General features: G+C 42.7%; 1 protein-coding gene and 1 long non-coding RNA gene across 3 annotated transcripts in view; one reads left to right on the forward strand and one right to left on the reverse strand.

The window, feature by feature from the left end:
- Positions 1-26,053, reverse strand: part of SHISA9 (shisa family member 9) — a 1,140,149-nt gene that overhangs the window by 465,791 nt on the left and 648,305 nt on the right. The gene's annotated exons all lie outside the window — the stretch shown is intronic.
- LOC144784418 (uncharacterized) overlaps positions 18,920-26,053 on the forward strand; it is a 464,308-nt gene continuing 457,174 nt past the window's right edge. Inside the window, exon 1 of one of the 2 annotated variants that reach the window (XR_013601639.1) lies at positions 18,920-19,078. This is a non-coding gene — a long non-coding RNA (uncharacterized LOC144784418). The remainder of the gene's footprint in view (positions 19,079-26,053) is intronic. The other variant, XR_013601640.1, reaches the window with a different exon arrangement.

Below are 26,053 nucleotides of genomic sequence, written 5' to 3' on the forward strand. Positions count from 1 at the left end.
AAAGTTCTGACGCATTGGATGAACAGTGTGTACTGCAGCACACAATGCTCTGGTTTTAGGCAGCCATTTTCAGCACTACCTTGACTTTCAAGCTCTGACATGCTCATGTTGAGCACTGAAACTTTAATTTTTATATAAATATTGCAGTTGCTTACCTGTTCCCTCCAATTTTATTCACAGTTATTTTGTCAAACTTGTTAATTCTTTTTAATGTCTAGATACATTATACAGTGTAAATAGTGCAATAAAAAATTCCCTTCTGCTGCATACCATATTTCAGACAGTAACATGTTTACTATGTCTACAGGGCTACATGCATAGGTAAAAAGGTTGTGTGTTTTATCACATATAGTAAATGGTAACTGTTTTACTATAACAATAGTGCTATATTTTCTACTTCCTCTCAGTTTACTTTTTTTAATTGGTCATTAATATTTCTTGACGAAATTCCAACAGCCAAAATAAATAAATAAATAAATAAAAAAAAACAGCTTTAACTTCTACTTTTTCATTACAGATTAGATTCACAGAAATGAATTTCCTTTTATGTTACACTCTTTGTTCTTTCATCAGAAATCGATTTTAGGCAGAATTTTGTTTAAAGTGTTTGTTACTTTGAAAGTTGAGGGTAACCTTTTCAGGCAAGCAAACATAGGGTTATTTTGCTTACTTAGGGGCTTAATATGGGAAAAAGTTAAGTACTGGCGGCGCAAGGGGCTTGTAAATATGCCCCTTAGTCAGAGCAATGAAAAAAATGTTCCTTAACTTTCCTCATGTGCACTACTATTCACCAGTCATTTCGTGAAGATATTCATCAGTCACTCGTAATAATTAATAGTCAAAGGTAATCCTCAACCATGTATTCAAGGGCTCCCAGGCATATTTTAATGGGCATGTATACATAGAAGGCTTCTAGAAATATGCATCATGTATTCCACCACCAGATAGATTCCATTTGACAAACGATCATAATGCTGTGATATTGTAAAAAAATAGTGCCTAATGATACATTTGTGCTTGGGTGCTGATGGGGTGAAGAGGGGATTATTTAAGATGAATGTCATGCCGATAATTATTAGGCTGGCCCTGCTTAAGCTGTGCAAATGTTCTGCTCAACTACTGTGAGGCAATAACATGTGCCATCAAATACTCCATGCATGGTTATTATATTAACCTGCCTTCGGTATTAGCTTTAATGGTGATGCATTTACTTACTCTTGAAGCAGTACCAGTAGCCACTCTTGCATTATCACGCTGAGCTGCCCTTTGTCTATGTGCCTGTGCCTGACTTCTCACCAACTATAATCAATGCTTACCTCTTGTGAGCATAATTGCTTCAGTGAGTCAAAGATTTCACATTGCTGCAGTAGTCCAGTTCTTCTCAGCTTTGGTTGCATTGCTGACTCCTCTTAAATGGGTAAAGGCTTCTCAGGTATCTATCCATTGATACTTACTATAGTATGAACCTCAATAAGAGAGGTAATATCATTAATGGCATGGTTTTACTTGGTCGCCATTTATCTGCAACGGTAACAGGAAGCCGAGTGGCCCTCAAGAATGTTCAAGTTAAAGGGATCAGTTCATGAGAAGGGAATTGTAAGCAAATGACGCAAAAATGGAGATCAGGGCACGACTGGCCGCAGCGGGCACCAGGCGTTTCCCCTGTGGGCCAGAGGTGTGGGGCGTATTTGCAGCGGTGAGGCCAGTTTTGTTACTGGGGGACGGTTTTGCAGCAGTGCGTCAATATCGGCGCCCTGTAACAAAATAGGTGCTTCTCACTAGCACCCCCGTCCCCGGCTCCAGGGGCGGGTCGAGCTGCAACCTACCATGGCGGGTTGCTGTTCCAAGTCCAGCCATGCAAGAGACGTGCACATTAGCCACAGCTAACATGGTAAGAAATATAAAGGAAACATTTGTCAATCCTAGAAAAATAGTTGACAGGAAAGTAAACTCTTTAAGGCACACATAGGGCCTTAATCAATAACTAATGATTTTACTTTCTGTTATGGGCTTAACAGAAGCCATACATAATCAATGGTGTGGGAGGGCCAGCAGGCTCACTTTCTCACTTTCGTAAATATAATTACGACATATCAAATGGGCAAAATATGAAGAGGCAGATTTCTACTATTTCACGAAACAGAACACAGCAAGGCAACTTGTTGCATTGTGTTGCATGAAAGGGAGAGCAGAACATGTACCATATTCAGTAGTGGATGCTACAGGCTGAAGTGATGGGGAGGGAGGAGTGGTTTCAAAAAGAAAAAATCCTCCTAACTTTCAGCCTCTGCCTCTCCTCTGTCCAACAGAGGAAACAGGAAGCATACAGGCTCTCAAACTCCCCTTAGCCAATCACGCCGCTGCTGTCACCAGCATGACAGCAGCATTGTCTGAGCGCTGTTGCTCTGGAACCTGTGCATGTTTCCCACCCTTCCTGTGCAATACAGCCAGGTGGATAACATGCTAAAAGTGCATGGCTGTTTGGCCAGCCCAAGACAGCCATCCATAACGTCATGCGCATGTACAAAGTGTCCACCACCTCTCCCCCAGTTCTGTGGGCAGCTCATCCCTTCACCGCCTGTACCTAAACAGAGCCAGTTTGGAAAAATAAAATGATGATAACATGCCGCTGACCATGTCTAATAAGATATGCCACACTTCTGCTCTCTCCTAGCACTAGTGCACTGTGTACTGTGTAACACCAATCCAGGCACCCTTGCCACTCCTGCAAGGGGGCCTGCATTACAGGCAGGATTGTTTTTGTAAAGGCAGGGATGCATTCCTGCACCTAAACAATCTTAATGGGCGATTTTCTCTTTGTATTTGTGATGGAGAATACATCATGCATAAAGAGAGGAAGTAATGAGGAGAAATAAAGGTATGTCCCTCGTTACGCCTCTCTGTGGTATGGGCACCATTTTGCCACAATCTCAGGTTTACTGGCTTTATTAAATTAGGGACTGCATCAAAATCCATGGGAAGCTGAACGGAAATGCCCATGCTCCACTCAAGAAACCCCCTCACCCTGTACTCATTCTCTACCCTCCTTAAAATAAAATATAATACACACTGGTTTATTTGTGCTCCCAGGCATTACAATCACCGCCAAAGTATAAACATGTTGATATCATGTATGACCTTGCAATAAGTGGCTCACAAAATAAATGTTCTGTTTAAACAACAATTTTTTTTTCTGTAGTGGTACCCAAATAACGTAAGTATTTGATTATGATCAAATTAAGTGAATTTTGCAAACCTTTAATATTTTTTAGCTCATTCTTACAAAGTAGCCCTAAAACTACAAATCCCAAAATGCAGAACACTGTTGACTAAATTACCAAGAGTTGTGAAAGGTGATGCACAACACAGTTACCCACTTGGTAACTTTGAACATATTTTATATTTCTTCCATGGCACTTAGCTTCAGTAATATCTTCTAAAAGCTCATTGAAATGCACAATTACGAACATTCCATTTTAGAATTCAAGGTTTGAGGCTCTAGTTTGATACCTACTTGCAGCCAGGACATAACAAATGACGTATCTGATTACCTATTATAAAGTGGCTCAAAACTCCTCTGTTTTCTTTTATTATATCACAGCATTGCTTGTCAGCATACCACTCTAGTAAAATTAATTCAGTAAAATTCATCAGTAAAGATAAGCAGAGTTCGCCCTTAAATCCATGGCTCCCATGATCATATTGGAAATATATGTCTGAATGTATAAGAAAATATAACTTTTGCATGGTCACCCCTATTCTTTTGCTGAATGTCAATGCTGAGTTTTAGACTCTGCGGCTGGAGAACTGCTGTCCAGTGTGTGTGCTCTGACCCCTAAAACATATATAAATTGCCTAATCCGTGATTGATATATTTAGCTTTCCTATAAAACCATAGTATATTGTGTAAAAACCTCAACCATGGCATAGAATGTTGAAGGCCACCTATGGACTGCAATTCCTGTTGTGGCATTCACTTGTGTGAAAGAGGAAACATAATTTTATGTTTACCAGTATAGCCTGACTGTTGCAGTTTAAACCTCCAATCCAATACAACAAATAATCCTTTTAACAGGGAAAATCCTCTCTTTTAACTATTAATAAGTAACCCTTATGTAGCTCTTGTAGCCCACAAGGAAGGATGCATAGTATTTAAGAGTTGGAGATTCTGAATTGTAATTTTGCCTGGTCCCTTCAATGACAAGGTTCCAAAAGCTATTATCACTGAGGGAGCCTTTAGCCGTATCTTAAGGAGGTGGGAAAATTGCTGAGTTGGAACAATGGCCTGGGTTTGAGGATGTACTTCAAAAGGGACCTGAACTTTCACAAGTATATGTAAGTTGAGACTTTGAGAAGGCAACCCTTTTTCCCCCCAACCAGACTGGCACCAAACACTGTGGGAGGGGAGCTACCCTTATAACTGTTCTTGAGTGATAATAGAGAAAGGGACTACTCATTTCTCTGGCAACACCTTTGGCTCTGCACAAGGGAGGAGGGATTCATCCTTTTTGAAATGTATAGATAAGGTGTCCTGTGGGGTTGTTTACAATAGGGCAATCAGCAATTGCTGAAACAGCGGGTAGGGTTGCTCCTGGGAACTTTGAACCCATTAGATGGGAGAAGCCAGGAGTCAACCCCACCTACTAGCTAGTGTCAACCATAAACGTGGCACCCCAAGGCAGGCTACTCAGAGCACTCTCTGGAGCTGTGAAAACACAGATGAAGGACTGCACCTGCTGAATGTGACTTGAGGAGACCTGATGGGCTAGACCTGCTCCCACTTGCACATCATTTGTTGCATATTTTTTTTACTTTAAATTAAATAAAATGTATATATGTTTTAACATAGGTTACCTGTATGCGCATTGAATTCCTATTATAAAGACGTTGTTGTTGTTATAAGTAGCTACTTGATCTGAGCAGATTGCCTGTCTAGGGTTTTTGCACTCAACTTTAATGGATTTCTAACAACTCTCAAAAATGTGGACTTAGAAACATTTTGGACTTCTGAGGACTGTGACCAACGATTCCAGCCAATCCACCAAAGGTGTGGCTTCGCTGGGCTGTAGGCACAGGTTTCTCCTGCGTGAAGCAGCAGCAAATTTATTTCAGCTGGTTCTCAGTGAGAAGCTATTAGGCCTTATGGAACTAATGGTTGGATATAACCTACAATATTGTTCCATTGGAGGATACTGAGCTCTAAAAAAGAGAGTCTGAACATAGAAATCTTGTCATGGGGAAGGCGCCAAACATCTTCACAAAATCTTCCCTGTGCACACAATGTGAATTTTCCTCTTTTGAGCTGTTCCTGCCAAAACCAGCTGCTTTAGAGAGACTATGTCCAATGACTATTCGACTTCAGAGGACTTCCTCAGATACAGCCTGCAATCTTGGCCCACTGGAGGATTCTGACTTCCTTTTTCAGAGACAAAGTCACAAGGTTTAATCTCCGGCCGGGGAGAAGCTGCTGGAGATATCTGGATCTTGCTCCATCGCAGTCAGCCTGAAATCATGCCTAAGTCCCGGTGTTCTACAACCATATTCTATCATTGGTGCTTAGTGCTGTTAGGTGCTATTTTGCTATTTTTTGTTAAATCTTCTAAAATTCATATCTCTAGGTTCCTATATTAATTTTTTGTAATTTAGATGTCATTTTATGTAAACAATTTTGCTCTATTTTTTTTAAAACTGAACAAGTATTTGTATTGTGTTCTGTTTTAACTTTTTAACTGTCTTGGTATTTCTAAATGTTTTATACATTTTCTTCAAGTTAAGTGTGTCTGCTCTGATCATAGCTACCACTGGTTGATCTCTTGTTTACATTACTTAACACCTTGCATGCTCATGACGAGGTCAGCTCGTCATGAGCCACGGTGCTCGTGTGCTCATGACGAGCTGAGCTTGTCATGACCGTTGGAATGCTCGCATGCTGGGCTAATTCCCCTGCTGTGCGATCGTTCCACACAAACGGGAGTGGTCATGACGAGCTCAGCTCGTCATGAGCACACGAGCACTGTGCCTCATAACGAGCTGACCTCGTCATGAGCATGGGGGCTCTGTGCGCGCCCCCCCCAAGCGCAGCTGGGGAATATGCCCCGCAGGGAAGAAGTTACATCTTCGAGTGGAGTTAACAGGTTAGTGAAATTATTAATAGGCCTAGGTGAACAGGGCCGGCCTAAGGCATGTGCAAGCTGTGCACCTGCACAGGGCCGCCAAACCCCAGGGGCCGCCACGCCAATATATATCCTTAGATACATATTTGCATGGCGGCCCCTGGCAGGGATTTGGCGGCCTCGGGCCCCCTACCTGCACTCCCTGCTCAGGGCCTCCGTGAGCGTAGAGCCGGCCCTGAGGTGAAATGTAGATGATGCCTGTTTAATTTGCAAAATGTTGGGACTGTTGTGTTAGGTTTAGCATGCAAAATTCCTGAAAATATGTAATTACACAACTTTGGCCAATGGTCTGCCATTTGCTTCACAAATTTGCTAGGAATGGTGCCATTGATTGTGAACGTTTGCAGCAAACACACAGGACCATAGCGCAAGTGCTTTGGTTTAAATGCGTCATCATGCAGAAAATGAACAAAAGGACATCTTTCACGCTAAAATATAGTGTGAAAGAGCTAATCTGCCTTTTATTTAATGTGTACTTTTGTTTAATGTTGGCATAAGTTAACGTAATTATGAAAAAGCTGGTTTTGCAAAATATCAGACACCCCAAATTATTGCTTGTGGTGGACTTCCCGTTAATAATCCGCTTTCTTATAGCACGTATTTGTGGATCCGCACATTTCTTTTTTCCCAGACACATAGATAAACAATTTAGAAAAGGCTTATGCTCAGTTTACAATTGTTTATGAGTCCTTTCACTTTTTTTTGTGGAGCTATAAGAAGAATTTACTACTTCATTCAAAAATATACTTCTTAGATGAATTGATTTGACGATCCTTGAACCAGAATATTTTTGCAAAGTAATTTTCAAGAATCTTGTGTGTTGTGCCTAAGTATGCAAGAAAGCCCACTCAAAGACCTGACACATGCCTTCTCTGATAAAAGGTAAGCAAATCCATTTACCTTAAGGTGTAACTCTATCAGGTGATAGAGTTCCATGAGCTTGGGAATCATCTTATGAGAAATCATTATAGGAAAGCCGATGAGACGGTAGGGAGCAATCGTCGTACTTCGCGGGGGAGGATGGGCCAACTCAAGTTAGGTACTTCACTGCTTTCCACTTTCTCATTTTTATTTTGTGATAGTTCAATTAGAGAGCATGTATGTATTGGGAATGAGCAATCACATGTCATTTAGAAATGCAGAAACAGATGAAGTGAGAGAAGAGTTATTTAACCTTTCCTTCTGTTCTTTGAGTCATGACTGCAGTATAACCTTTATGGAGACAGATTGTTCCCTTCATGACTTGTCTACAGCATGAATATTTAACATCCTTACAAACTCAATGGCTGAATGTTCTCAGATATTTCATTTCTGTGTGTGTGTGTGTGTGTGTGTGTGTGTGTGTGTGTGTGTGTGTGTGTGTGTGTGTGTGTGTGAGCATGTATGTGTGTGTGTGTGTGTGAGCATGTATGTGTGTGTGTGTGTGCGCGCGCACACGAGTGGGCAGGTTCTGTTTGAAAATAAACACTTTATAAAACTTTACTCTAGTTTTTTGTATATTTATATATTTTAGGGATGAGTATTGAATTTTATGCAATGCTATGTATATGTTTAAAAACACAGCTTCAGATAGGGGCAATCATTGTTTCAGTTTCGCGGCTAAGCAATCTTAAGTGCAGATACTCAAGTTCAGACTTTGTGTATGTCAAGAGCAGTCACTGCCATCCATTTGTAAGCAACCCTGGCTCTGCCCGATTTACCGACAGAGAAGTTGCGGAAGAACCATCAGCAACAATGCCAGTGGCTTTGCAATCGTCCTTGCTCCACCCTTTTCTCTAGTTGTGTTACTATATTTTGATGGGTTGAAGTAATCCATGGAATGGAGGGTGAGTATGGGGCCTCTCCAAAGCCACCAAAAGGACAAGCAGAGTCCTCCATAAGCTACTTGTTGGACGAGTTTCGGCCAGGCATATGACTAACTATGGGTCCTCTCCAACGGTGTCCCTGTGACGGAGGAAATTGCTTTAGGTTCTAGCCTAATATGAAGGCTGCTTCCATCAAGGCCCTGGTTGACTACTCAAAAGTAGTATTCAATAATGCTGTTCATTACTTTATATACCTGCCCATGGTATGGTATGCGATGTATTGTACAGTGCAGCCATGCAGCATACATGGGCATTTCCTAGATATAATTGGAATAATTAATGTATTGATCTGGAGTCCTGCCAACAGGCCCTTCTGCCTCTACCACTGTTGGTGCAGTTGTGAATTCCTGGCAGAGTCGGAGAGACTCTGGCAGTCCTTCGTCTATGGATCAGCCAACATCTCAAAACAGTGGGCTGACTGTTAAGTCGGAGGGAGAGAAGACTGTATAAAAACCAATGGCGGCACCTGATCTGCAAAGATCTAAATAAGGCCCCAAGTGTGAGTATGTAACTTCAATGAGGATCTATCTGTTATGAAACCTTACACTACAGCTTTGGCTAAATATCATGTCCATCATGTTGTAAAATATTATTTTGTATGTTGTAAAACGTAACTTAAGTTGTTCTCTGATCCTTTTAGTCACAGGCACAGCCAAGCAATATCAGATTGAAGGTATTCCCACGATAAATGTAAATGTATGTGTCTTGTAAAGCGCACTGCTGCCCTGAGGTGTCGTGGCGCTGTAGACCGCTGGGGAACCCGTCCTGGCTATCCCTGTGAGATGGTCCCTACTGGGTATCTCCAAGGTGAAACCAGGCATCCCCGGCGAATGTGGGGGGCGGTTGTAGAGATGAGGCAAGCTAATGCCCAGAGTTGCCGAGTGTGATCCCTGGTTAGAGTAGGCACCGAGGTGAGAATTATCAAGTCCGCTGACCCTGGTCCACGACCCTGCCGCGTTGGGAATTGAACCCTGGTCCCTGGCCGTTCTCTGCTTCCGGGTCTGCCGCCTATAACCGGTGAGCCACACCACTCCACCTGCCCAGGCAGGTTATCCTCCCAAACACACTCTGGTCTACAGACATGTTAAAAAAGCAGTCAAGGCCCAGTTCAAAGGAGGTAGTGTTAAAGTTGTCTGTCCATCCCGTATGACACATTTGCAGGAAAGATGGATGCCCAAACAGATTTGCTATTTGTTTGTGTCAAATAGACTGTATTAAAGCCTTACATATATTCATGCATGTACAGTCAAGGTAATACTCGAAAAATATAACTCATATAAATGATATAAAGGGTCAAAATAACACATTAAATGCAATTACAACACTGGCTGCACAAAGCTATGAACAGCATCCACTTTTCACAGCCACTAGCTATCAGTAAACAGCGTGTTGTTCGTAAACAAAGAAATATTGAGAATGGACTGCTTGGTAAACCTCTAAGGGATTGTGCAATAGATAAAGAATATAAATGTTGCCAACTATGGGGTAGAAGGGAACTATTCTAGAAGACTAAAATGAAGAATCTCTGTGCTTGTAATAGTAGTAATGTGATCAGGATACCTGTTTTCCGCCTGGTTTATGGTGACAGGTATTTCATGATTCAAAAATCTGAATTCTCAAATTTTGAAACATCCAAGACGGAGATGTTGAAAAACAAATATAATATTTTTGTTGCATCAACTTTAATTGGAGTGAAGCAGATGAAACTACCCAGAAAACTGTGGGGCATATTATCAAGAAAGGCAATGAAATTATCGCCACTTTAGTGGCAGGAAACTGCCGCTAAAGCGGTGATAATAGGCTTGATAATATGCCCTTGTGAATACCCATAGCAGCCCAGGTTAACACCAGAACCTGGGCTGCTATGGAAATTCACAAGGAATATTATCAAGCCCATTATCACCACTTTAGCGGCAGTTTCCTGCCACTAAAGCAGCAGTAATTTTACCGCCTTTCTTGATAATATGCCCCTGTGTCTCCTATATTAATGGGGCATCAGCAGGCACTTCATGCCATGTCAACTTATCTTACCATACCTTACCTTATCGTATCTTATTTTGTATAGCGTGCAACTGACCAGGGAGGGTACCCTCACACTACAGTGGGAGCTGTGTGGGCTGAGCCAGGATCAGGCTGAGGAAAAGTCAGGTCTTCAGTTTCTTGCAGAAATGAAGAACTCAGTAGGAGGAGGGTCTGATATGAAGGAGAAAGTTCTTCCAGGTTTTAGGAGGGAGGTAGGAATAGGCACGACTGCCAGATCTGGTTCTACATAGGAGGTAGTGGAGGGCAAGAGGAGTCCAGTTGAGCGGAGGTGTTTGGAAGGCCTATGCGGATGTTGACGGGTGTGGGACCAATGTTGTGCAACGCTTTTTATGTGTGTGTGAGGAGTTTGAAGAGGGTTTGTTTGTAGATTGGGAACCAGTGGAGCTCTTGGATGCAGAGTAATTAGTGGTTGTCACACTTCAGTAATGGCGCACCTGGTGTTGGACCATTTGTGTAATGGAGCAAGTGATTTAAAAAAGAGAGCTATCCAGTGGAATTCAGCAAGTTTCTGATAATCCAAGCATCTTCATCATCATAAAAACACTATAATCTGCTGCTTATGGCTAGGTTCTGTACAGTACTCGGTTAACTGAGATTGCCAGTCACCCTCCTGACCAATCAACAAGGTCATAGTTGGGTGCTGAATGCAGTGCTCAATGTGAACCATATATGTACATGTGATGTTCAATAGGCCCCATATAAATTGTGGTATTCCTAGTCATGCCTCCTATTCCAGCCTACAGCAGTTTGGAGGATTGTAAACTACTGTTGTGTCAGTAAAAGAAAACATACAATTTCCTAAATGGAATGATGGAACAGCATAAACAGGATCACCTGAGAGCAATGTGCAGTCACCCATGGACTGTGTAGAATGTAAACTGCTTTTGCAACCTTCTCTTTCCTTGGGCCTGTGTCAGGCCCCTCTCTTATCAAATGAATGATTGCTCCACCCTCTGTAGGATGACTATCTGCAGGGAGGGCAGCGGCTGCCGCCCTGACCCACTGTCTCTTTCCATTTGCCCGTCATCTTCCTCTGACGCACAGCGAAAGTGGTTCTAGGATCCATCCGCTGCTGGTATCGGGACCAGTAGCTCAGTGCCCTCCAGCATTTCTAGATCATGCTTTCTCCTGGTACCATGATTTTACACCTGAGTGTGACAGCTGGAAAAGAAGCACAAGCAGTGCTTAATTTGAGCATGGTTCACCAGGCCCTGAACCCAACTCTAACTTATCAAGAAGTGGGGCCCGCAGGCTAACAGAATTCAAGGCAAAACCTCTGCAGCAGGAGTGTCTACTGGGGAGCAACAGACCCACCAAATCAAGAGGAGGGGGGTATGAATATAACACTTTGACACCAGAGCTATTTTTCGACTCAAGAAAACAAAGAGAATGTCCCTTCTTATTTAGCTGCCTCTACCCATCTGTCACTAGCCAGACCTAAATATGTGCTACAAGGACTTTCTACATTATTACTTATTCTGCTTCCTTCTGTCGAATCTAAGCACTCCATTTGTTTTATATATTTTAGGGCTTATTTACAAGGCCCTTGCACCGCAGGTGCGACATTGTTTCCCATATAAAAAGTGATGCACCGGCGGCGCAAGGGGTTTGTAAATAAGCCCCTTTGTATATAGGATCATTTTTTTAAATGGGGCACTGGTCTGAATGAGTCATACAAGAGCAGGGGGTCCTATAGGAGACCGGCTAAAACACTGCTCGAGTTACCTGATGTACACAGAATCCATTCTTCTTAAAAATGAATCCACATGGTCCTTAAAGTCAGGGGGCATCGAGTCACTGCGTCATTCGGGGGACTGAGCTCTCCTCTGCAGGATCAGAAGCCGGCAGCAGCACACGCTGCTCGCAGAAGCCCTGCTTAGAAATATCTTAAAAATAGAAACAAAGCAACCAAGCCAAAAAATAGACTTTGTGTCTGCGCTTGTGCTTGTTATAGTCTTCTCATTTCGGCAAACTGTATATGGGCGTCTTGAAGTGACAGCCCATTATCAGCAAGAATAATTCAGACTCGTGCTTGATCTTACAAGGCCTGTGCTGCAGCTGCTTGAACTCCAGTGAGAGGTAGTGCCTTTTAATGTGTCATTATGCAGTATAGTCAGGGCCAATGGAATTATGCGGCAGGGGAGGACCAAATTATGCATCAGGTTTGACTAAATTATGCAGTAAGAAAAGGCAAATTATGCAGCATAATGCGGCACATTTTGTGGTAGTGTTACCTCATTATTTTGTTATTTTTACTCGTTTGCCTCATTATTTTGTTATTTGTACAAGTTTGCAATGTCTGGGCCAAGGTTTCACTTCATTTGTACCAGTTTGATACCCTAAGCTAACAATTAGCAACAGTACACTGACCAGTCAACTTTTGCAAAGGGCTGCCCACTTTTCAGCAACGTGTTTTGCCATATTTTTTAGTAATGATCGATACGTTTGAGCTATAAACATTTTTTTGTTACATTCTTCAGATTATAGATTACTTTGCAAATCCAGAAAATTGATAATTATGCGGAAAAAACAGCAGCTGCAAATTCACATAATTCCAGTGGCCCCGAGTATAGGGTGTTGGCCAGACTAAAAGTACTTACCTGTTCTACGTCAATAGAAAATGGGGATGTGCTTTCCGACATGTTTTTAAAGTTAAGGAATCTTAATTAATGCAAACTAACTATTTATGTCGCACTATTCTTGAGTGGGATTGCCCTTCGTTTTATTTCATCCTCTTCATGTCGAGACCATTGGATGTTGCCCAGAAAGACCACTACAAGCCTTAACCGTCTCACTAAATGATCTGCATGTTTTATTATACGTTTAATTATTTTTTTGTATGACTTTATAGCCTTCATGTTATGGAGTAGACACTATCAAAACATTACAGCAATCATTATAATTTAAAAGCATACTGAATTTACGTATGAGTCCCTCAAACTCAATTAATTTAAATAATGATATTCAGATAATTTAGCATTCTTAATTTTTTTGAAAGGGAACGACACCCATACATCCAGATACAATATCGAATATAAATTTAAAATCACAAAATCACTCTATGTACTGAGAATTTTTTTTATGTTTGTTCAGTATTTCAAAAAAATAGAGAAGCTGAATTTTCTTTATTTTGGATTGAAAGAAGGCATGCAATAGTTTGAACGCCTCCTTTTCCTAGGGACTATTTAAGATTTTTTTTCCTATAACTAAAAGGAGAGGTCATAGTAATAACATATGCTGAATGTGTACGTGGGGATTAAAAAATACCTGGATCTATTTCTATTGACTTTCTTCGGATCAGTGCCTTTCGCATTTTAGCGATAGCTGGCAAGAATAGACGTGGGAAATGGTTCAACTTTAACCTCATTTCTGAGAAAAACCTAAATGGAGAGTATCAAACCAACCTGACACGCCTGTGACGGAAATTCTCCATTTTGGTGGAATTTCAACAGAAGGAAAGACCTTTTTGTTGACTAATTTTATGTATATCATTACAAAACTGAAATGGACAAAAAGGTGCAGGAGAAATTAAGCAGGAGGAGGTATAAGCGGTATAGACGGTGCTGGAGTATAGACAGAGGGACTACGAGTATAGATAGAGTAAATGTACTGGGGTATAGGTAGGGTCAAACCCATTGGATAGAAGGAGGGGCAGAGAGAGAGAGAAGGGAAAGCATAGTTCAGGTAAAAGAAGGTGGAACAAGTAGAGCCAGACTGGGAACAGCAACCAGCCCTGGCAGATTGCTGCTCGACCGGCCATGGGTGCCTGGTGGGATTTGTTGGGGGTGCTAGTATGAAGCACCACTCCTGCTTTTGTTACAGGTGGCCGTTATTGAAGCTCTGATAACAAACTGGCCCCCAGTGACAAAATTGGCCCCACGGCACAAAACCAGTCCCCACCCCTACGGCCTACAGGGGAAATCCCTGGTGCCCGCTATGGCCAGTCCAGCCCTGGGAACAAGCCAGGATATGGGTGGACTCTTAAAGAGAAGGAAGTGATGGTGTTGTGTGGCATTCTACCCACACACTTTATAAAAAGATTGTAGACATGGAGGTGCAGCAGGATGATTACTGTGAGGGTTTCTTTCTATAAAACAAGCATTTGCAATGCAATAGGGCTCGCATTAGTAAAGTTAGAGGTATTAGTATTGTAAATGACAAATTTTTTATTTATGTTTTCGTTTTGAAAATAGCTAAATTAATAACTCATTTACAATGCCAATAGTGTTAACTTTTGCAAACGTGACCCTATAGCATTTGTAATGCATTATGTGTTGTATTTACATGACTTAGATGTATTAATATTAAAAATAACAATGGGTTGTATTTTTTTCAATATTTAATACTTAAATAAAAGTTATTGTAATTTATAATGGCAATAGCTTACATTTTTGCAACTAACTTTTTGGAAGATTATGTTTAGTCTATTTTATTGTGATGAAAATACAAGAACAGAAGTGAAATATTAAAAAAAAATTGTGACATTTGTAATAAAGTTTGAAACATTGAGAGAACATATTTGAATCAGTTGTTGTTAAATGGTTGCACAGATTGATGCTGTGGTGGCTCTGAATTATGTTGTGACGGCGACGAGTGATGCTGTGGCGTTCAGTGATGCTGTTGTGGCGCATAGTGATGTTGTGGTGCCCCTGAGTGATGCTGTGGTGATGCGATGGATAGTGAGGGCGATAGATAGAAGGAGGGCGAAAGATATATAGAGGGAGGGCGAGAGATAGAGGCAGGGTGAGAGATAGAGGCAGGGCAAGAGGGCGAGTGATGGAGTGTGGGTGAGGGATGGAGTGTGGGTGAGGGATGGAGTGTGGGTGAGGGATGGAGTGTGGGCGAGGGATGGAGTGTGGGCGAGGGATGGAGTGTGGGCGAGGGATGGAGTGTGGGGTGGGGAGGGATGGATGGAGTCAGGGGAATGGATGGATGGAGTGCGGGGATGGATGGATGGAGTGCGGGGATGGATGGATGGAGTGGGGGGATGGATGGAGTGGGGGGATGGATGGAGTGGGATGATGGATGGATGGAGTGGGGGGATGGATGGATGGGGTCGGGCGGATGGATGGATGGGGTGGGGGGATGGATGGATGGAGTGGGGGGAATGGATGGATGGGGTGGGGGAATGGATGGATGAGTGGGGGGATGGATGGAGTGGGGGGGTGGATGGATGGAGTGGGATGGATGGATGGAGTGGGATGGATGGATGGAGTGGGATGGATGGATGGAGTGGGGGGGTGGATGGATGGAGTGGGGGGATGGATGGATGGAGTGGGGGGATGGATGGATGGAGTGGGATGGATGGATGGATGGAGTGGGGGTGGATGGATGGAGTGGGGGGTGGATGGATGGAGTGGGGGGTGGATGGATGGAGTGGGGGGTGGATGGATGGAGTGGGGGGATGGATGGATGGAGTGGGGGGATGGATGGATGAAGTAGGGGGGATGGATGGATGAATGGAGTGGGGGAGCCGAAGGCAAGAAAAAACGAGTACAATCAGGGAAGCAGAAGGCAAGACAAGAAAACAAGTACAAATCTGTAATACAGCTAATAAAAAACGTATCTGCTTTCAAGAAAAGTGAATGTTAAAACAGAGGCCAAAACGCACAAGTTTACCAATATTAAGCTTCGATATGCATCAATGGAGACCAAAAGAGATCTTCAATATTAATAAAATATGGCCACCACATATAGATTTAAACCTCCATAGTTCAATCACCCTGGTGGCTTAAAAAACATTCACCAACTAGAAACTGAAGAAAAATCAACTGAAAAAAAAAATAGAAAGCAGCAGATGTCTGAAGGCAAAGGATAAAGCGCTGCCTTTGGCAACCATTGAACAGATGGCAAAAACATCCAGCAGGCGCCCTCTATAATTCACTCCTCTTGAAACAACTCTGAGTAATACATCCGAATGTTTCACTGCAGTGTAGGCATAAGACGTTGCCCAATAATGCAGATCAGCTCTGCAAAGTAAATCTATGCAAAATAAACCATTACAAAGCTACTTCACACATGTATTGCTAATACAAAGCAAAAGATGACCGCTTTATATAGTGAAATACTTTGGTGTTGTGCTAGTAATAGCTTAATTTAGGCCCACGGACACTGTAACCATCTTAAAGGGTTATGTGCTTATTGGTTCTTAGCCTGTTGTAGGTGGGAGAGTCCTCTGCCAATAAAACGCTGAAACAACTCAAACTCTCCGTTAAAATGTACTGGCGTGCATGGATGCATTTATTAAGGATGTGGGCGATTTTCTAAGAAGGTGGACACAAATATTGGACCGTAAACAAGTGCAAGCGATGCGCTTAATGACAAATATCAGGGAGCTGGGCAGGTAGGACACGTGGAGTTGGAGCAAACATGAGGGTGACTGCAGGGTTCCCTGCAGCTGGAAACCGTTCGCTGAAGAAGGGAAGAAACAGGAAGCTGGGGTGAAGCAGTAGGCGAAGATGGAACAGACAGGAGGCAGGGATACAGAAATGAAACTAGACGGTTCTAAATGTAAGCAGTGCCGTGTGCTGCGGCGATAAGAGGGCGGAAAGGACGGCCGTGGGAAGAGAAGTAGGAGAGTGGTGCAGGCGGAGGGTGGGGAGCGGAGCCTTTGAAGGGAAGAATGGAGGAGCATGGAGAGGAGACAGGAGAGCTGTGTTTACCCTTCCTTTCTCAGACCTCATGTTTAGGCTCTGTGGTAACTGGGGACAATCTTGCTGGGGTAAATGTGAAAGGAGAAAGCCACAATATTATTTTTAACACAGGTGCACACACATACATAAGACGTGCTTGCTTTACAAAGCAAGTGCAAATACCTAACAAAGCAAGTGCAAATACCTAAACATATATCAGCAGTGTGGAAAGTACACTCAAGGCATTTAAGTCAGGTTATATCGAGGGCCATCATCCCCTCTAAAGCCAAACTGCTCCAGTTCCACCTCTCACAAGGCGTGGGCAGCAGGGACATCCTGCTAGGAATGGACTGCTGTTCCTGTGCCTTTGTTTGAAATAAAGTTGCATAGCTGCCAACCGGTCCGAAATCGCCTCAGATAACCTGAGGTGGCTTTTAGGTAACAGAACACTGCATTCTGGGACTTGGCAGTTTAATGCGTTATAATCGTGTTCTCAAAAATCCCATCAGACCAAATACCATTTTTTTTAAACTCAGGACAGCCTGACTGTCACAGCGACACTTGGCAGTTATTAGTAGTGTTTGTGCTGAGTTTAGCTCCCAGATAATCGACCACATACACCAGGTCCATCCGCAGATTTTCCTATTGCTAAAATGAAGGATATTTCTGAGCTGTCAAAAAACTTTTGTTTAAACTTGTTGCCTAAATAGCTCTTGGGTTTTCGCACCAGTGCCTCTTTTTCCCAGATCATGTGGCGCGATGCACTACTTTCAGCACTACTACCTAATGTGACACCTCCAGAGATTCACTGACTTTCGAGATCATGTCCTGCCATTTTATCTGTAGCACCTTATACTGCTTGCTTGTCAGTCCTTTGTTAGCCCTGGCGGCACCTTTCCTGGTCCCGGCGGTCTCCTGCTTTAAGAAGGCAGTGGCATGAACAGAATGTAGCCAGGGTTCAAAAATGTGTGTTTGCATTCTTTAGCTTTGACTGACATAGATGAAAAGTTACCTCAGAGTTCAGCAGGACGAGGAATGTTTAACTCGGGTTAATTTGGGTCTCTCGTTTTATTGGCCTTTAGAAAAGGTTCCGGAAGTAACCGTCTTAAGGCTTGAGAAGCTTACAGTGACAGCCACGAGGCACTCTAAGTGGATTTATGAGTCAGCGTCGTACTCCTACGGTGCTGCCTTTGTCGATTCGCCGGGACTCTTGTAGTGCTTCCTGAATGTAGCGCTTGTGATACCGTCAAACTGATGGGCACCTAAAACTGAAACCCTAAACTGTGGCCAATTAGAGGCGCAGGATGGCAGGCAAAGCGTGCAGCCTCCTGACTACAAAAACACCAATAGGCCCGTGTGCACGACATGACTATAAGGAAAGAGCTAATGTCCAGGAAGTGCCTGCAGCATTCCAAACACGCTGTGCCTCTTTCACATGTGACGCACATAGTTTGCTCAGCCATTAGCACCGCTTTGAATGTGTATTTAGTAATTATTAATTAAGCTGGACGGAGGGCACGGGCTTCCATTAGCATGGCAGAGACTAAATGTCCCTCATCCCTAGATTATGAGTGTCCACCTAGGTAGGGCTGCATCCAAAACCCAAGCAGTTTGGGAGCACTGACCTGTGCCCACGTCACAGGTCAGTGCTCCCGTCAGCCCAAGGTGGCTGCACCGGGAATTAAAGTCACAATTAATGAACACAAACCAAGCACCCTACGGCGGAGAGATCCGCAATGCAACACGTGAGGGGAAATAATTTGAAAGCTATTATTACATTGTTTTGCAACGGACTGAGTCTGTGTAACCGGGACTTTTCATCCTGCCACCTGTGCATTTTATGTAACAGCGTGAACGCTCCCCGTTGATATCAGCGGATGCGGCATCACGCGGCCCTCGCAGCTTCAGGTCCGCACCCACCGTCCCCCCAGAGCAGGGGTGGCGAGGCCGGCCTGCTCTGTCCCTGCTTGTGTATCCGTGCACTTCAAACTGTACGTGCGCCGAACAGAAACAGGGATATTCAGTCCTACAGACTAAATAGCATCGTCACACAACAAACAAGCATGGCAAAGCGAACCGACGCAGAACCGAAGTTTTCCCCCAAAAAAACCTTTGGAAGCCCTTAAAAGGTGGCTGGTGTGGGCGGGATGCCGGCTCGGTGTGACGTGCAGAATCAGGACATACCTGCGGAATGAGGTCAGCGGCGCTGCGTGACAGAAGCTGAGCAGAGCTCAGGCACCTGGAAGCGGCGGACGACGAGCAAGGTCGGGCAGACTTCCTCTAGCGGCGCCATGGGCAGCAAGGATGACGAGTACGACTATCTCTTCAAGAGTGAGTACCGCCCGGGAGCCGTCCATTGTTTCCGGTGAGCAGGCCGTTGGTTGAGACCCTCGTGCACTCGCGCAGCTCCCTCTGCGTGGGGTGCACGCCGTGGAGAAACGGGGGGGGGGGGGGGCTGCCTCGGAAACGGGGGGGGGGGGGGCTGGTTTATTTATTTATTTATCTGTGCCTTTTTATATAGTGCGGACTTTACCCGAAGGTGTCGGAGCCTTCACGCTGGGGGGGGGGCGGTGGCAGCGGCAGCGTGTGTGTGCTCGTGTTCCCGCCTGTGTGTCTGTCTACGTGCGTGCTCCATTGTGACGGGGATCAGCCTGCCGGAATCGGAGCGCGTGTTCATGCGCGCGACCTGATCCGATTCCGGCAGGCTGCGCGTGACAGTCTCTTGTCTCCCCTTGAACTCCTTGAAGGCAAAACTGATCACAATAGGGCTCCACAGCGACAATCGCTTCGCGATTGCGTCGCAGTGCGAGCCCTAATGAAAGCAAATGATCTTTGTGAGCCTGAAAAGAAAGTATACACTGACTTTTGCCAAAGTGAAGAGCTTTCAGCAAAATGGAATTGATATTGCAAACTCATGCAAACTGATTAGGAAAATGTCTCCAGAAAGGGTTTGCTAAGGATATTTTCTTCAGAAACACATATAATCTTAAAACGCGTTTTCCTCATTTTGGAGGGAGAATAACTGGCTTATTGTTCATGTATTCCTTCACTCAACAAAGTATTTTGGGTTTTTTGCAGAATAGATTTTTAGCAGGTTTTGCCTTTCACAAATCAGGACCTAGAATTATCATTTGTTTCTAAATCCAAACTGTACTCTGTGACTCCAGTTCATAACTTTTATGTCCTTTATAACTTGTATGTCCTTTATTACTTTTATGTGTTTAGAAGCAACTCGATGGATGAACAACAGAGGAACAGGAGATATTTGCCCTATTTTGTTAACTCATAAAATAAAATAAAAAATTGGATGTATTGTCACGACTCATCAAGCAAATGAGTTTCAGTAAATACTTTGGTAATGTCCTGCAGCAGTAATACCAGTACTGCAAGGCTTCATCACAGGTTAGCTGGCTAAAGATGTGATTAATCATCAGTAGTAAAGCAGACAGTAATTCTGCATTCTTCAAATGTCTTTACACCAGCCTTTAGGGGCTGAGATTTGGGTGTGTGGGAATTTCAAGTTTCTCACCTAGAAAGCAGTGGGCCGCAGGGTGAATGGGTGAGATGACCAAGGTTCGGGATGTGCTGTTATCATGAGGAGCAAGGTCACTACTGACTTTCATTAGGTTGGCCACTGGGGCTGATTAAGAGTTAGGTAGACCGGTGCTCCATTGTAATGGGGACAGAGAACCCTGTCTGCTAAACTCAAGGTCTGCCCACCTGATTATGAGTTGGGCGGACTGCAAGCTTTATGCCAGAGTAAAATGCCCTCAGATGGCCTGTTGAATAGGTGCCAATGGAGGTAAGCCATCTGACCATCCACCCCATTTAGGGTGGATGACTGATTTTTTTTTTACTGGTCACCTCTGTCAGATGTATCCTCTCAGCGAGGGACAGTAAAAAATTAAAAATGACCGCTATACCAAGGCAGGAAATTGCCATGGTGCGGGGGTCATTATTAATTTTTTTTTCAAAATATTTTTGGGGGGGAAAATTAAACCTTTGGAAAAGTTTCGCAGGTCAGCTATCATGCTTGAGAGAGCATGTCGATCAAACATTTCTTATATTAACAAGAACCTCCATGAGTGTATAGTGATGTCCGCTGGCCAGTGAACATCTCTAAATTTGGCAGGTAAAGTAAAGTCAGAGTCGCAGATGGAAAATCCTCTGCCACCCTGTCTGCCTTTACTCCATCTGCCAAACCCTGAACCAGGCCCTCTATTGAGAGTGACACACTTGGTGAAAAACAGTTGTTTGGAAAGCTACCCCAAAGGTTTGCCAGTGGTTAGACTAATTTCAAGCATTCACCCCATTATCTATGCAGTGTATATTTGCATTAGTAAACCTGAATTCCAAACAGTAGTACATTTGGATCAATTCAAGGGTGACATCTATGGGTAGGAATTTGCTACTTTTTAGGTAAACCGGTCAGAGTATATATTTAAGTTTCTGATCCAAATAATGAACCAGTTTAAAGATCTTTGTGAAATCACGTAACTACAAAAAATGAAAGAGACATAGCAGACTCAACTCAGGACCACCAGACACAACTACTAAGCCAATAATGAATTAATTTAGGATCAAAGCTAAGCCACTGCTTTGGTTGTCATAATGTTGCTGGTAAGCACTTTATGTTGGCATGGAAATTAAGTTAATGCTTCAATCCAGTAGATGAATAAAAAAAGCCCATCCTCTGATTAGTGCATATTTTTACCATAACTCTAAGAGCTCTAGTGTTTTGTGTTAAGCAGATACAAATTGATCTTTGTGTTCAGGTAATGGCTGCCCAACAACATGTTTTATTATCAAAACATTTCTGACAATTTTACTTTTTCATTTGTGGGGTATGAATGTGGAATCAAGCCACTCGCTGTGTTGAATACATGAATTAATTAACAAATGTTATAAGTTCCTTTATAGAGTGATGCCATACACATTCCACTATTCTTCCAACAACTTTCTTATGCCCTAAAGCAACTAGGCATTTTCTCATTACAAAACTGTATGTCTAATCTCTGCTATAGTGACTTCCTAGGTCCCACATATTTATCTTCAACGTCTCATAATAAGAGAGCAAAATAAATCCTTAATTTCCTATGCATGTGATGACTTAAGTATTCCATCTTTTCCATCCCTCCAAATCTCACACTGAGATCCACATTCTACACAATCAAGAGCAGTGGTGTAGGGGCCGCATTTGATTCCTGAATCACAATCACAGTGTGTGCGTGTTTTCAGGGATGTATGTGCTGCGTAACTACTGATCTGAGATGAATAAGCATAATCAGTTCATGCACACAACACAGTATGCATGGTTCTTTACTTATGTGTACCTCTATCTAAACTATGACACCAGTTCAAGAAGGTAACACTTCTTTAGGAGGCAGTTGAAGGGCCATTGCCAAAGGTCTGGTACACACATTGTTGCTGTGACTTAATATTATCCACTATCTCTCATAACTGCCTGACCAGGATTGAGTGTAACTTCTTCAGTGAGGGGGACCGCTCTAGAATTCAGGCAAAGTCCAAAATTAAAAGCAATTCAAACAGCCTGTCTAAAATTAAAGATTTGACCAGGAGATAATCACCCATCATAGTGTAAGTCTCTACTCTCCCCTTTTTCAATAATAACAGCTACAGGATTTATAAAAAATTAGACTCCACGTAGCCAGGTATTTTTTAATAATACGCACTTCTTTTGACCCTCCCACTTCCATCGCCTTATAGCCTACACCCTAAAAAGTGCTCCCACGTCTCCATCGGTCGTAGCATGCCCCGTCCCACAGCGAGGCAGGGAAAACCAATGATGAAGCATGTCACCTCGGGTCACTTTGGTGGGTGAGAGTTATTTCACAAAAACTTACTGTTTTCCCTATATCATTATCTATACCCCGATAAGACAGTTAGTCTTATAGCTAGTGGACTTCTATTGGTTATCTACGTAATAGAGGAGGCTGTGTCCACACTGAATATGACATTTCTCTCCCCCCTTTTGATTGTTTTGTACAATTTAAGTATGAAAAGAATAGAAAGCTAATTAAAGGTCAGCGAACTGTTACGTGCACAGCCTCGACCGTTGCACGTCTTCCCGGCCAAACTGAAAGACGGGACCTATGGGAAAGGGCCGCCGTCATTTTCCGCGACATGCCGGAGCATTGGAGGGCCAAAGCTCCCGGACCACAATACCCAGCCACCTGTGCGGGAGAAGAGGAACGCGCACAGGAAGGGATGCGTCACTGAGCTTCCAGCCGGCTATGTAAGCCGAAGCCGAACAAAGGGAGCTTGCAGATTATTCCGGCATTTCTGCGAGACGCTTACAGACAGATTTTGGGGCTACTACCATTTCCCGGTGGAGTAAGGGTGTCGGTGACACCGCCAAGAGTCAATCTTCCGTGATACTTTGTTTGCGCTAGCGAGTGCTAGCATTTGGAAAAGAAAACGTATTTAGGCCATCTCGATAATATTTGGAGTTCAAACATTTCAGGGTCAAAACATTTCCTGGACAATCCGGGACATTTCTACTGGTATTGATGCCAGGTGGTATATTCTTTTTCTCCACTATGTGTTACAGCACTTGGGCTGGTTGCGGTGGGTACCACATGTCAAATTGGTTAAGGGCTGTTTATTTGTACTGGCAAAGATGTTTCATGTGAAATAAGAGCGTTTTTTATGCTTACCTTCTAGCAAGGGACGTGGAGAGGTTGCTGCCACTAAGCGTAACCTTCCTCCCTTGTGAGGCCTGCACCCACACACGGACTGGTGGGTACTGTATGTAGTTTGTACCGTTTGCCGAGGTGCATTGGTTATGTTCCAGTGTGCACTGTTTATGTTTCCTTGTTCTTTTATTTTCCAGTGCTCCGCCTGCAACCACATGTGTCTGCCATAGGACTAAACCAGTACATGGTAGCCAAGAGAAGGTCTTGATGACTGCTAAATCGTCCTTCTTCTTATAGTTACCAGAACTGAGTTCTTTTTCTGTACAGGTAGACTTGTGGTGGCAAAACAATATAGCTTTAAATTGACCATTGAAGCCGTTAGCGCAGTGTGTCTAAATAACCTTTTCTATTCACTGGTCTCCCTCCCCGCTGTTCCCATCCTTTCCTTCCCCCGATTGACCCCCTTAATCTTCCGTGCCATCACGGCAATTCGGAATTGAGGTTGTCAATAGGTGGGACCCATTGAGCAACAAGCCGATCCTGAGAGGCCTCCGAGAAACCACGACACGAACCATCATAATCACTAAAGTCCTAAACATAAAAAGGCATTAAACTTTATTATAGATTTCGTGGCACATTGAGCCAGGTATTGTCTGTCTCTACGATCTCCGATGACTAGAACCAGTTCACATAGCAAAATTGAACCGGAAACCGCGTTTACAATGAAGTCTTTACCGAACCGCCTTTACCATGCATGTAAGTACTACCCAGGTAAGTACTCGTGTCTTTATCACGTATATCTTTACAACTCTTGTATTCTTTTTTAGGTTACATAAATCTAATGTTATTTTAAAAAAGGGGTTTAGTGTGGGTAGTGGTAAAAGGAGGTAAGGGTCGTTTCAGGATTTTCGGGTGGGTAGTAGTGAAAGGAGTAAAGGATCATTTTTGGGTTTAGGGGTTGGCAGTGGTAGAGGAACTAAACGTAATTTTAGGGTTAAATGGTAGGAAATGGTAAAGGGAGGTAAGGGTACATGTAGGGTTCATGGTTGGACAGAGGTAAAGGAAATTAAGAGTAATTTTAGGGTGTAGTGGTTGGTAGCAGCAAAAAAAAGTTAAGGCTAATTGTAGGGTCTAGGATGTGCAGTGACAAATAGAGGTAAGGTACATTTTAGGGTTTAGGGGTGGGCAGTAGTAAAAGCAGGTAAGAGTAAATTTAGGGTTCAAGGTTGGGTAGAAGTAAAGTGAAGTAAGGCTAAAATTAGTATTTAGGGGTGGATAGAGGCAAAGGGAGGGAGGTATGGGTAATATTAGGCCTAGGGAAGGAGAGTGGCAAAGGGAGATTAGGAGTAAATAAAAACAAGGGGGGGATTTGGATTCCCTGCAAAAAAGAAAGAAGTAATAACATATTAAATTAAAATAGATAAACACAATTCTTTTTTACATCAACTGCAGTTGAACATTTTTTTAATTTCGTACCCTGTCTTTTTTCGCTTAGCTCTTTGACTTCGCTTAGTGGGGAATGATGTTGATCATAGAATGAAATGCATGAAAGATCTCTGGTGACTATTGCTTCCAAACGATGATGTTAATCAATTTTTCCCAAATAGTAAACATTTGCAGAAATACCTAACAAGAGCAATTTGTATAACATCTAATTACTATTTTGTGCTTGCAAGAGGAAATATATAAAATAGCAACATGGCATTAGTTCAACATTACTTCCGAAAATACTTGTACTGGTGACTCATCTAAGACGAGAATAAAACAAGTGTGTCTATGGTTCATATTAAAAGAAACTGCTAAAATGTCTGAATTCTTGTTCATAATTTACTGTAAGCTTCGAAATGTCAATTTGTGTAAAAAAACACAAGCCCAGTTATTTGATCATAGTATCAGCATGTTTCTGAAATATCTCTTAATACTAAAAGATAGCTTATTTGATGTAATTATTAATAAGCTGCATTTCATGAATGCATAAAAGTTTGCAAAGGTGTATTTTTGCCAATATGTAGTGCATATAGTTCTAATATTTCGACAATTTCTCCCAGTTTTTTTAAACTACGCGAAATAAGATCGCACAAGACCCTCATCATAAATTACGTCATAATCCTAATTTGGCAGGTAATGAAGAAATAGGCCGAATCAGGATGACACGATCCAGTGCAATTCAGAAAAGGGGTATTTCACTGCCAAAATCGCTGCATAAATTACTACGTTAAAACAAGAGTAAATCGGTGGGGAAATACTGATTGCCAAATGTCATTGCCCAAAGTCCTGTAATTAAAAGTATCTCTTCCCGTCCCTTCCCCCAGAGTTAACAATGTCTCAGTTATTAGAAACATGGAAGACATGCAAATATGAGACAAATAACTACTGTATTCTAATGAGTTTAATTAAATAGCATTTATTTGAGAAAAATTGGACAAAACCTACTTTTTGCATGGAAGATTTTGTGCATACACTTTTTATTCAGTCAATTTACCTTACAAGCAAATGTTTGAAAAAGTAACTAACTTCACAACATATTGAAATAGGAACACTGACAAATTGGCAAACTGCACTAGCCTGATTAAAATTTTACACATGCTTACTTTTAATTTGGATACGATTACACAGTGCTGATCTAGGTGATGTGTTGTTTTTATAATATCACTGCTTTCTGAAAAAGGGCTTATGTATTCTAC

Source organism: Lissotriton helveticus, chromosome 10 (genome assembly GCF_964261635.1).
Source record: "Lissotriton helveticus chromosome 10, aLisHel1.1, whole genome shotgun sequence".
NCBI lineage: Eukaryota > Metazoa > Chordata > Amphibia > Caudata > Salamandridae > Lissotriton > Lissotriton helveticus.